Here is an 11,564-nt window from a genome sequence, read left to right as displayed (position 1 = left end):
AAGATACTACAACAAGAATATAACCTTCATAACACAAAATATGATCAAATCTTACCTTTTTCTCTTCAACTTCCAATAGCCTAGGGTTTCCAAAAGATGAAAAATAATAGGTTGATCGCTCCAACGATGCTTCCACGCTACTTAGGACCCCCGAATATAGTGGGTTTACATCAATGGAATAATTTTGGAAGAGCTAAAAATGGGGTTGAATTTGCAAGCTCTTGGTAGTAGAGCCTCAATGGAGTTTTCAGCTCCTTTTTTTTTTTTTTTTTTGCAAGTGTTGAAAATGAGCTAAAGATGACTAGCAAGTCATCTTTTAATCCCCCCTTGAGTTGTACAAAAATGTTGGCCCACATTAATGAGTTGGATCACTTAAAAGATGACACAAAATTGTGTGGGCAGCACACTCCACTATACACGGCCAACATGGAAAAAGTGGATGATTTTCAACTTCCAATTTTATCACTTTTGATCCCAAATTTTCCTAATTGCTCCATACCAATAAATTCATGCACAACTTATATCTCAAAATAAAATCAAAGGTCAAGAATCCCGACTTTGTATCCCGAAATAGTTTTGTCCTTAATTTGTCATAATTAATCCGGATTGTTCCAATGTACAAAAATACGGGTTCTAACATAAGGTATTGTAGCGAAGTGGTAACCGAGAGAGGACGACTTGAGAAGCTGAAGAGGAGATGAAGGAGAAATATGATTGGTAGACGAGACTACACGTTATGATGATAAAAGAAACCCCCCCTCCCCCGAGATCCTTATAAGACCTTATGAGACTAATTTAACATTCGAGGACGAATGTTCTAAAGGGGGGAAGGATGTTATATCCCGTATTTTGTACATTGGGATATTCCGAGCTAATTGCGGTAAGTTAAGGACAAGGCTATTTTCCGACTTTGTTTTAAGACATAAGTTGCTTGTAATTTTATTGGATGAAAATATTAAGGAGAAACTTGGGGCTAGAAGTGGGAAAAATTATTTCATGAAATGGCCAAAAGGCCAAAGTGGCCTTGTATATTGGAGTGGGCCCCACCCATGGTTGGCCAATTAATTCAAGCCATGAGAGGGGACATGTGTTCACTTAATATTTGAAGGGGCTTTATATATATATATATGTACCAAGGATGACCAAGCAACAATTATTCATCTTTTCAACACATAGAAAATTCAAGAAGCTTGAAGAACAAGGAGGAGAACCATTCGGCCAAGGGGGCTGGCCGAATATGGCCCCTAAAAATTAATCAACAAAAATTATTTTCTTCTAGCTTTTCTACCAATTGGAAGGTCCTCTACAACGTGGAGGGGTTGTTGGAGCAAGCAAAACATCCGTTCTTGCAATTTGCAATCCTAGCCGAGTAGTGAAGTCAAGTGGAGAATGGTAAGGTTCAATCTTCTTTTCATGTGTCATGGGTGATTTGTGCATGTTGTGATATGTGGAAATGAATGAAATTCATGAAAGTATGGTGTTGAAGTTGTAGCCGTGTATGTTGGGCTTGGCCGTGTGTATGCGGTGTTGTGTAGGAATGAAGGACTACTTTTATTTAGTGTAATTTGGTTGTTGTGTTGTGGATTATGTGATGAAAATGAAAGTATTAGATGATACAAGTTGAAGTTGAGACCGTTTGTGAGTTAATGTAGGAGTTAGTATATTGGTAATATAGTTTCTTGCATTTACATGAATGATATTGTAATATGTGGTTGTTGATATAGTTTATGAATTTGGAAGAAAGAAATATGTTATTGTTGTTCCCATTGAAGTTGGGAGGTTTCGAGTTATGTGGTACATTGGTTGGGTTGATTTGAATATTGTGCGGATTGTTTGAAATGTTCTTGAATCGTGTTTGAATGGTTTTGGATTATTACTTGAACATACGAGCGTTGATGTTGGCTTGAAAGTACGTAGTTGAATTGAATGTAATTGGAATGTTGTCGAATTATGTAGAAAGGAGTTACTAATGTTAGAATACGTTTTGAATTACTTATTGATGTTGTTAGTATGGTTGTTGGTATTGTTGTTGATGATATTGGCCGAGTTGAATTCTCGGGGTTGTTGAATTTACAGGGAAAATGCTGTCCAAATTTCTGTAGATAAAGTGATGGCTTGGAATTGAATTCCTAAGCACTTATAGCTAATGTTTGGTATCAATGACGTTATTGTAGCTCTTGGAGAGCCCGAGACTTACGTTTGGATTAGCTTAGGAAGCGGACGAGGTATGTAAAGCTTACCTTTCTTTCTTTTGGCATGGCCTAGGCGTAAGTAAGTTATGATATGTTATGAGCCTTGGGGGTAACTCTATTCTTAAAAATCCGAGCATGTTTACGATTCTTAATTGCTCCTTGATGTTGACATTCTTTTTCATATGGCCGACTATGGTCCCAAGTCTTATGTATGATTGAATTTCAAATTTTGCAAAAAGAGTTTTTGTTCTTAAAGGATTCTATGTCTAATAATGGCCGGAACTTTCATAGAAGGAACCGGATCGCTTCGAAACGCTCATAGGAGGTTCTATAACGTATAATGTCCCCAACTTTCATGTATGGTCTCGGATTGCTATGAAATGCTCGCTAAGTGATCTATAATGAATAACGCCCGTAACTTTCATAGGTGGGCTCGGATTGGCTTGATATATGACTATGATCCCTACGGTTCTTTAATATGTTTATGATGTTTGATAAGTTTCCGAGTGACGTCCGAAAGATATCCAATACGATGATTTGCCTCCTTATCTGCTGAGTCCGTAATGATGATGTATGTGCATATGGTTTCTCACTACTCTGCCCGTGCGAGCTGTTGCTACATCTTTCACCGAGTCCCAGGCCGGGTACGTATTCGTGCACACCATCCGTATTTGCTCACCGAGTCCTCACTTAGAGGGCCGGCACGGTATATGATGATATGATGATGGCGCTGTGGACAGATCCCCTTATATATGTACAAGATGGGGACAGATCCCTTACCGAGTCCCTCATCGAGGGCCAGACACGCTATTCACCGAGTCCCTCACTGAGGGTCGGTACGGTATATATATGATGACTTCACCAAGTCCCTCACTAGAGGGCCGGGTACGGTATATATATGATTACTTCACCGAGTCCCTCACTAGAGGGCCGGGTACGGTATATATGCATGATGATGACATGATGATATGATGACATGTATATGATGATCTTATTTACCGAGTCCCTCACTGGAGGGCCGGGACACGTTATATGTATACATGATGGTTTTATGATATTGACATGCATGATATCTGTTGTCAAAGGCAAGTCTTATGGTTTTCTGATTGTTATACTCGTTTCGGTAATTCCTATTTCGATTATGACTCTGTTTATTGTATTTCATGCTTTACATGCTCAGTACATATTCCGTACTTACTCCCTTTCTTCGGGGACTGCGTTTCATGCCACGCAGTACCTGCTGCATGATAGCAGGACGTTAGCGTAATATTCCGGTACCGGATTGGCGAGCTCCATTTCTCGTGAAAGGCTTCGCCGAGAGTCGAGTATTTATGTTGTGGCATCATGTTTATGTTATAGACTTTGCAGACAGAGTCACGTATAGTACATGTCAGTTTTGTAAGCGGCTCTATAAGCCGATGTATTATTATGTATTATAATACAGATTTACTATGATTACAGGTTTTATTTGTTTTGAGAAAGATGAAAAGTGTGTGGTTCTTTGAAAAGCTTCCATTATGTTGTATTTTCATGATTTAAGGGCCCAGCATGATTATGAGTATAACGAGAGTCAGCGGGTTCGCTCGGCCCTAAGTAAGGGTCGGGTGCCCATCACGCCCTATCGGAAATTAGGGTGTGACATATATATATATATATAAATATATATATTGGGGGTGAGCTGTAAGAGAAGAGTACGAGAAGTATTATTAGGAAATTCTATAGTTTATGGGATTGTCAATCAAACGGATGAATATCAAATGACGGTCGAATAAGGCCGACCAAGGTAAGAAGAATTAGAGACGAAAGAGTACCTTGTTGGAGTATCTAGAATAAATGAGAAGTGGGATGTCAGTAAAAGACTGGTAGGAGGCCTAGTGAAGCACTACAAGTAGAAAAGAGAAATCATTAGAGGGCATAAGTTAAAGTATGATAGTACGACAGGATTTGTAGGTAAAAATAGAGGGAAGCAAGTTTTGGGATTATGTAACGGTGTAAGTCATAAAATTACGTATTCATTATGAGAAGTGAATCAACAACCTGAATAGAACTTATCAGGAGATCGATTTGGTGCCGAGATTTAGAGAGGCCAATGTTAGGAAGTAACCAAGGCAAATCAAAGTCGGGAGAAACTCGATGTTTTTCGGCAGTGGTTGGCATCATAGAATCAACAGGAGTGAACGATTGGATATTGGAAGGATGAACGATAGAAAGACAAGCTTTGAGAATTATTCAAAAGGAACTTTCTTGAGCAGGCCACGTAGGCGAGTCATACTCGTCACAGTCAAATGTGCCAAATGAATGCATGCCACTCCATATACATAAGTGACGCTAGAATTGTTTCAATAAGGGAAGAATATTCTAAGATAAATTATAAGTCACCAGGAAAGCAAAATCGCAATAGGATGTGGAGGTAACAAATAACCTATGAAGGATGGAATCTTAAAGTAATTCATGTTAACTACTTCTCTAAAGGGGGGAGAATGACCTGGCTCTGATACCATGGGGTGTGTAGAGGGCGGGGATGCAGAGGGCGGGTAAACAGCAAGCAAGAAGGCCAGACTGTAGGCATAATAATTTTCTTACATAGTAGGACTGAGCTTCAACATCTCGAAGGACGGCTTGCCACAAACCAAACTTCAACAACCCGAAGGATGTTTTGTCAAGTTAGTCGGACAGTTTGAAAGATCATAGACATAAAAGTTTTTCCTACAAAATGGGCTGGCTGCCTAGCCAAGCTACTCAACTCGGAAAAACTTTCGCACTACTACAGACATACTGTCAAACCTTCGGAAAACTATTGTACTTGTTGCAAGCTTAACTTGCTCAATATTTCCTAACCCTATACTAACTTAGGATCAGCCTTTCCATGCCTTTCAAAGAGAAGAACAAGAGAAATTTAGAAAGCAAACATTTTATTGATAATGGAAAATTTACAGGGAGATTGTTTGATGCCTTCTAACTATTACATAGCCTCCTACTTATAGGAGTTGGAGGCTTCCACAAGACTTATCTTACATGACATATGGGCCCTGCTAGACATGTGAAGGGCCTAATAAAACAAGCCAAATAAAATGAGCCTAATAAGACAGTCTAATAAAACAAGCCTAATAAAACGAGGGGAACATTATCCAAAGCATGACAACCATGTGCAAGCATGTGACCGTGGGGTCCGCTTTTATCTTTCATGTAAGCATGCCAGTAAGCCTTATCCAATGGAGCGGTGCTTGATGGAATCGACGGCGGAGTTGTGTATCCTTCCTCTATCCACTATCCTGGTCCATGTTTTTGCTTGAATTTTTTTTTGTTTTCCAGACTTCTTTTTCGCTACCTTGTGTAGTAGCATTTCCTGTTGGATGGCCCTTTCATAGCTGGATCTATTTTTGTTGAATCTTGAATCTTCAACCTTATCTTTGTGATAGCATGAGTGACTTCATTTCTAATTATTTCATACGGTGCTCTCTGTGCACTTTTGTCGCTTTTCAAACTCTTTCCCAATGGGGATGGTCATCAGTTTAATTCCATCGAGCCCATTCTTTCGGCTATATCTCCTTTGGGATGCACTTATTTTGCTGAAAAATAATTTTTTGTGCTCAATGTATTCATCTTCTAAGGACAAGATAGAGATGGGGAATTCCCACCATAGTGAAATATCTGGTTGAGCATAGACCTTCCTATCAATAATCTTTATCGGTCGATGTAACATGAACACTTTTGCTGCATAGGAGTCTTGGAAACATTGAACCCAATATCTTCGTGATTTGAACCATTGCAGAAACGTTTTGAGAGCAGGTTCAATCCTATCAAAACATCCGAACATGTCGCACTTGAATTCCATGAAAATATAATACTGGTGACATAAGTACCAGAAAAACCATAATAGCTCCTGTGGAAAGTCATTGTGCATTGCTATGAATATGTGATGCGTAACGGGTATTCTGGATTGACTCTGAATGGCTTAAGGATGGATCCTCCATATTTTTTGAAAACTAGAAGCTCATAGAAAGTCCTTCTTTCTGTAAGGATGGATGGATCAAACGAGTCCACAAGCTTGCTGAAGAATTCCGGCGGATGATCTGCTATTCTGGATGAACTAGCTCCTGGTGAGCTTGCAAGCATGAAAATTTGGCTAGTTAGCCTTTTTTGTTGCTGGGCTTGAAATCTCTTTGAAAACTCATCTGGCCTGGATAGGAAATCCGCTAGAATATTATCCTTTCCTTTGAGGTGCTTTACTTGGAATTTGTAAGGGGAGAACCATTGTGCCCATCCGAGAATCCGTGTATTTGGGATAATCTTTGGATTTATCCGGATCATCTTCGGAAAGCCTTCATATCCATCTTGATAAGAAACTCGTGTGAATTAAAAAGAAATTAAACTTTTTAATCCCATTCTTTACGGCAAGAATTTCTTTGAATGTGGAATGATTGTGTTGCTCAACATCTTTGAACTTTCCACTGGCATATCCACATATTTCCGTTGGCCATCCTTTTCTTCAAAAAGTACCGCACTCCAATATTCGTTGCTAGCATCCGTCTGCCATATCTTTTTTCCGTCTGACGGAATATGGAGGGCTTTGACTTCTTTGAAGATTTATTTTATTCTCCGAACTGCTTCATCCTGTTCCTTTCCCCAACCTTGGGCATTCTTCTTGAGCATTTTTGTAAGTAGAGCAATGTATGTAGAGACATTACAGATAAAATCTCTAACATAATTAATCACACCTAAAAACTGTTGGTGCTTCGTCGTAAAATTAATGTCTGGGAATTTGAGCAGCTCTTGAAAAATATGTGGCCCTGGGCTGTATGCTCCATGAACAAAATGCATCCCCAGAAAATCAATTTCCTTTTTAGCAAGAATCATCTTTTTCTGTGAGAGCATGATCCCATTTTTCTTCACCAGGTCATGGAATTCTTGGAGCAAAGTGAGGTGTTCTTCCATAGTATCACTAAAGAGTAATATGTCATCAATGTAGACTAGTGATGTATGGAGGATGGGTTGAAATAATTTTATCATGGCTTTGGGAATGAAGGGTGCCGTTTTCAACCCAAAGGGCATGACCTTCCTTTGAAAGTGGTGGTCGGGTATACAAAACCCTATTTTTGGTCTATCTTCTGGGTGTATTCCAAATTGCCAAAACCCCAATTTAAGGTCAAACTTGGAAAAGTATTTAGCTTTGGCTAAGTGTGAAAAAAGGGTGAGTTTATTTGGGATAGGGAATTTATCATCTTGGAGGAAATAGTTTAGAGGTTGATAGTTTATGACTAATCTGAGTTTACCTCTTGTTTGTTCTGCCCGTTTATTGACATAGAACGCCTCACACGCCCATTGCGAATTTAAGGGCTCGATAAGTCCAAACTCCAAGAGCTCTTCGCATTCCCTTTTGCCAAGTTGAAGATGATCTGGACTCATGCCGGAGTGACTTGCCTTCGTTGGATTAATGCTTTCATTCTCCTTGAAGGGGAGTTTGATGAAAAACTCCTCATTTAGCCATATAGGACTTTTGCATTTTCCCATAAACTCCTTGTGAGAATCCGCACATGAATGCTCCACCAACTGTTTTTCTATCTCCTTGTTCTGTTTAGCATTAGTTATTTGGAATAATCGTAAAACATCTGTATATGGCTTGAATTGTTTCTTGAATGTTATCCCTTGGGCTTTGATCTGGAGCTGATCTTTAAGTTCCCTGAAGATGTCAAATCTGACAATGAGATATTCTCCTGGGACATCTGATCCAATCAGCTTTGTTCGAAACTTCAACCCTGGGAAGAATTCAATCGTGATTGGATGCTTTGTGATGATCGTGGTGGTTAGGACTCCAGGCCTGCGCTTTGAAATCTTTGAAATGTGGAATCCATTGATCCTCGTGAAGGACACTCGGGTTCATCAGTGAACATGTCGCTCCGGTGTCCATGAAAGTAATAACCTGGATTGGTTTATCCCATTTGGATGGATAAACTTTAAGCTGGACCTGCGGGATCACGATGATGCTGTGGATATCTCCTTGAGCCTTTCCCTCTCATTCTGAAATCTGATAATATTCATCTCTATATTCTTCGTACACATCCATGGAAAAGAGGGTCTTCTCTGTGGGTTCATCCTCTAATGAGAGAATAGATTCAAGATCGTTATCTTCACGTACATGGATACCTGTGTAGTCCTCTATTTCAGTAAGAAGCTTGATCCCACTTTGTCACACCCTAATTTCCGATAGGGCATGACGGGAACCCGACCCTTACTTAGGGCCGAGAGAACCCGCAGACTCTCGAATACACACAATCATACTGGGCCCGCAAAACATGTCAAAATGAGTAAGGAATTTTTTTTTTCGGAAAACAAACATGCCTTTCATCTTTTTCAAATCAAATAAAACCTGTAACCATAACAAATCTGTACCCACATGAAATTCATAACACAATACATAATGATACATCGGCTTACATAGCCGCTTACAAACAGACATCTCATACACACGACACTGTCTGCAAAGTCTCTTCGATAACTCCAGATACCATACAAAAGTACTCTGACTCGACAAAGACTCCGAAGGAAATGGAGCTCGCCAATCCAGCTGGAGCATCTTCTGCTAGCATCACCTACTCATCGGTGGGTACTTGCGTGGCATGAAACGCAAAATTTCGAAGAAAGGGGGTCGCATTTAAATATGTACCGAGCATGTAAAGCATAGCATACATCAAACGAGGTCTTAACCGAAGTAAGAAATACGTAAAGTGAGCACAATAACCGGAATACTAAAGGCTTATATCTCAAACACAAATCATATCCGCCCACAACGGACCGGGTGACACACGCGAATAATCATCATACTCATACCGTACACGTCATATCCCGTCATACGAGATAACATTAACCGATGTGGATTTGCCTAGACCAATGTGGGATTTGCCTCTCATCATTGGGTTTGCCCCACCATCGGTGAACAAACTCATCATATCATCATACATCATCACATATCATATGCGGTCCATGGACCCGATGGCGTAACGTGGTCGCCACCCTATCCGCGCCACAACACAAGATAACACCGAAGTTTCAAATCTCCGTATCCCCATCACACATCATAACGCCAAACACAAGATAACACCAAATATAAACGGAACCGACACCTCTAGCGAGGGGCTTCGAACCGTAACACAAGATAACACCGAGTATATCATAGCGCGCACGATCACATACCGGCCCGGATCCGGAAAGAGGTAACAACAGTAACGCACGAGCATCGTAAGTATCCATAATCATACACATCATCATTTCAAACTCAACCGAATAACCAAAGCGAACTATTAGTTCAAACCAAAACAAGAGTCAACGTTTTCTTCCGAATCTCTCTCGAAGCATATCAAACCGAACTTCAAAAACCATAGTTGCGTATCAAAATCATAGGCATAAAATCCTTATTTCCAACCCGACAGATAAATAAATAATCATGCTTGGGATCGGAAAAGTGGTCGTATTAAGTCCCTTTTTTTTTAAAAAAAAAGGTCATTTAAAACCAACATAGAAAAGTCGCGGGACCCACTGACGAGCGTCAACCCAATCCGGGCCCGCCTATAAAAATTTAAGTCCTTACTCGTCATGAAATCATTTGCGAAGAAATCAAAGCGATCCGAGCTCTCTCTTGAAAGTTACGGTTGTTCGTAGTTTCAAAATCGTTTAGGAACATATCTCTTTTAAAAACAAAACTCTTTTGAAACAAAACTCTTTTGAAAATGTAACTCTTTTGCAACCTTAGAAATTTAATCATACAAAAGACGTAAGGATCATAACTCGACCGCATTAAGGATACGTATATCAAGGAACATATAAGAATCGTTTACACAACATTTCAAACTCAATCATATCAAAGACATACGAACCATAGCCTGACCATACTAAGGATACCAACATCAAAAGCAAATACGAATCACAAACATACTCGAAACTTAAGAATGGAGTTACCCCGAGGCACAAATCATGTCATACCTTAATCCCGTCTAAGACATGCCAAAAGAAAAGAAGGGTAAGCTTCACATACCTCACTTGCTTCCTAAGCCAATCCAAACGTAAGTCTCGTCTTCTCAAAATCTACAACAACATCAATAGGCATCGAACATTAGCCATAAGCGTCGAAGAATTCAATTCCAAGCCATTACTTTATTTACAGAGATTTGGGCAAAGACCTCCCCGTAGATTCAACAACCCCGAGATTTCAACTCGGCCAAATTCATCAACCACGATACCAACAAACATTCTAACAACATCAACCATTCAAACATGATTCAATAACATTTCCAACAATCCACAAAAATATTCAAACAATCCAAATAATATGCCATAGAACCCAAAACCTTCCCAACTCAACATGAACAACCATAACATATTTCTTCCTTCCAAATTCATAAACTTCACCAACAATCCGCACGTTAACAATATTATTATCATAAATTCAAGAAACCACATTAGGACCAAATTGGCTCCTAAAACAGCCCACACAACTATAGCTTCAACTTGGATCATTAAAACTTCATTTTTTCGTCATAGAAACCACAACACAACAATCCAAACATACTAAATGAACTTAGTTCTTCACTTCTACCTAATGGTACATACACACGGCCAAGTCTCAATATACCAACCCTCATGAACTTCATTCCTTTCTACATCACACAATTCATAACAACAACAATTAAAAAACTAAATAAAATCAATCCATTCCTTATTATACCAAAACAAAATTCATACGGCCACACCCAACACACATGTTTTTCATGACTTCCATTCAATTCTACACATTATGACAACACACAAACATGCTAAATTCAACTAACCCTCCACTCCTACACAACACACACTACATGCGGCCACACACTTACACACACACGGCTACACTTCATCCTCCATACTTTCATGAATTTTATTCATTTTCACACTCCACAACATCCACAACTATCAAATTACATCACATAAAATTGGTTCGTCATGCTTACATCAACAACATATACTCACGGCTACCACTTCCAACATACAACCTTTCATGATTTTCCATCCATTTCCATGCACCATAACACGTTCAACACATCCATAAAACATGTAAAGAAGGATTAAATCTTACCTTCCCATCAACTCCTCCCACGGCTAGCTTTTATGAAACACGACAACGGGCGGTTTTTTTGTTCTAACAACCACTCCACGTTAACGAGAACCTTCCAATTAGTAGGAAACCTAGAAGAAAATATTTTTCCATGATCAATTTTTGACCTTCAATTTTTCTCCTCCTTTTCTCCTTCTTCATCTTTCTCCATGTTTCTTGATTTTTCTAGGAGATGAAGAATGATGAAAATGATCCCTTGTCATCCTTTAATAACATGTAATAAGCTC

Source organism: Lycium ferocissimum, chromosome 12 (assembly GCF_029784015.1).
Source record: "Lycium ferocissimum isolate CSIRO_LF1 chromosome 12, AGI_CSIRO_Lferr_CH_V1, whole genome shotgun sequence".
NCBI lineage: Eukaryota > Viridiplantae > Streptophyta > Magnoliopsida > Solanales > Solanaceae > Lycium > Lycium ferocissimum.
Note: the sequence above shows the minus strand (reverse complement) of the source record.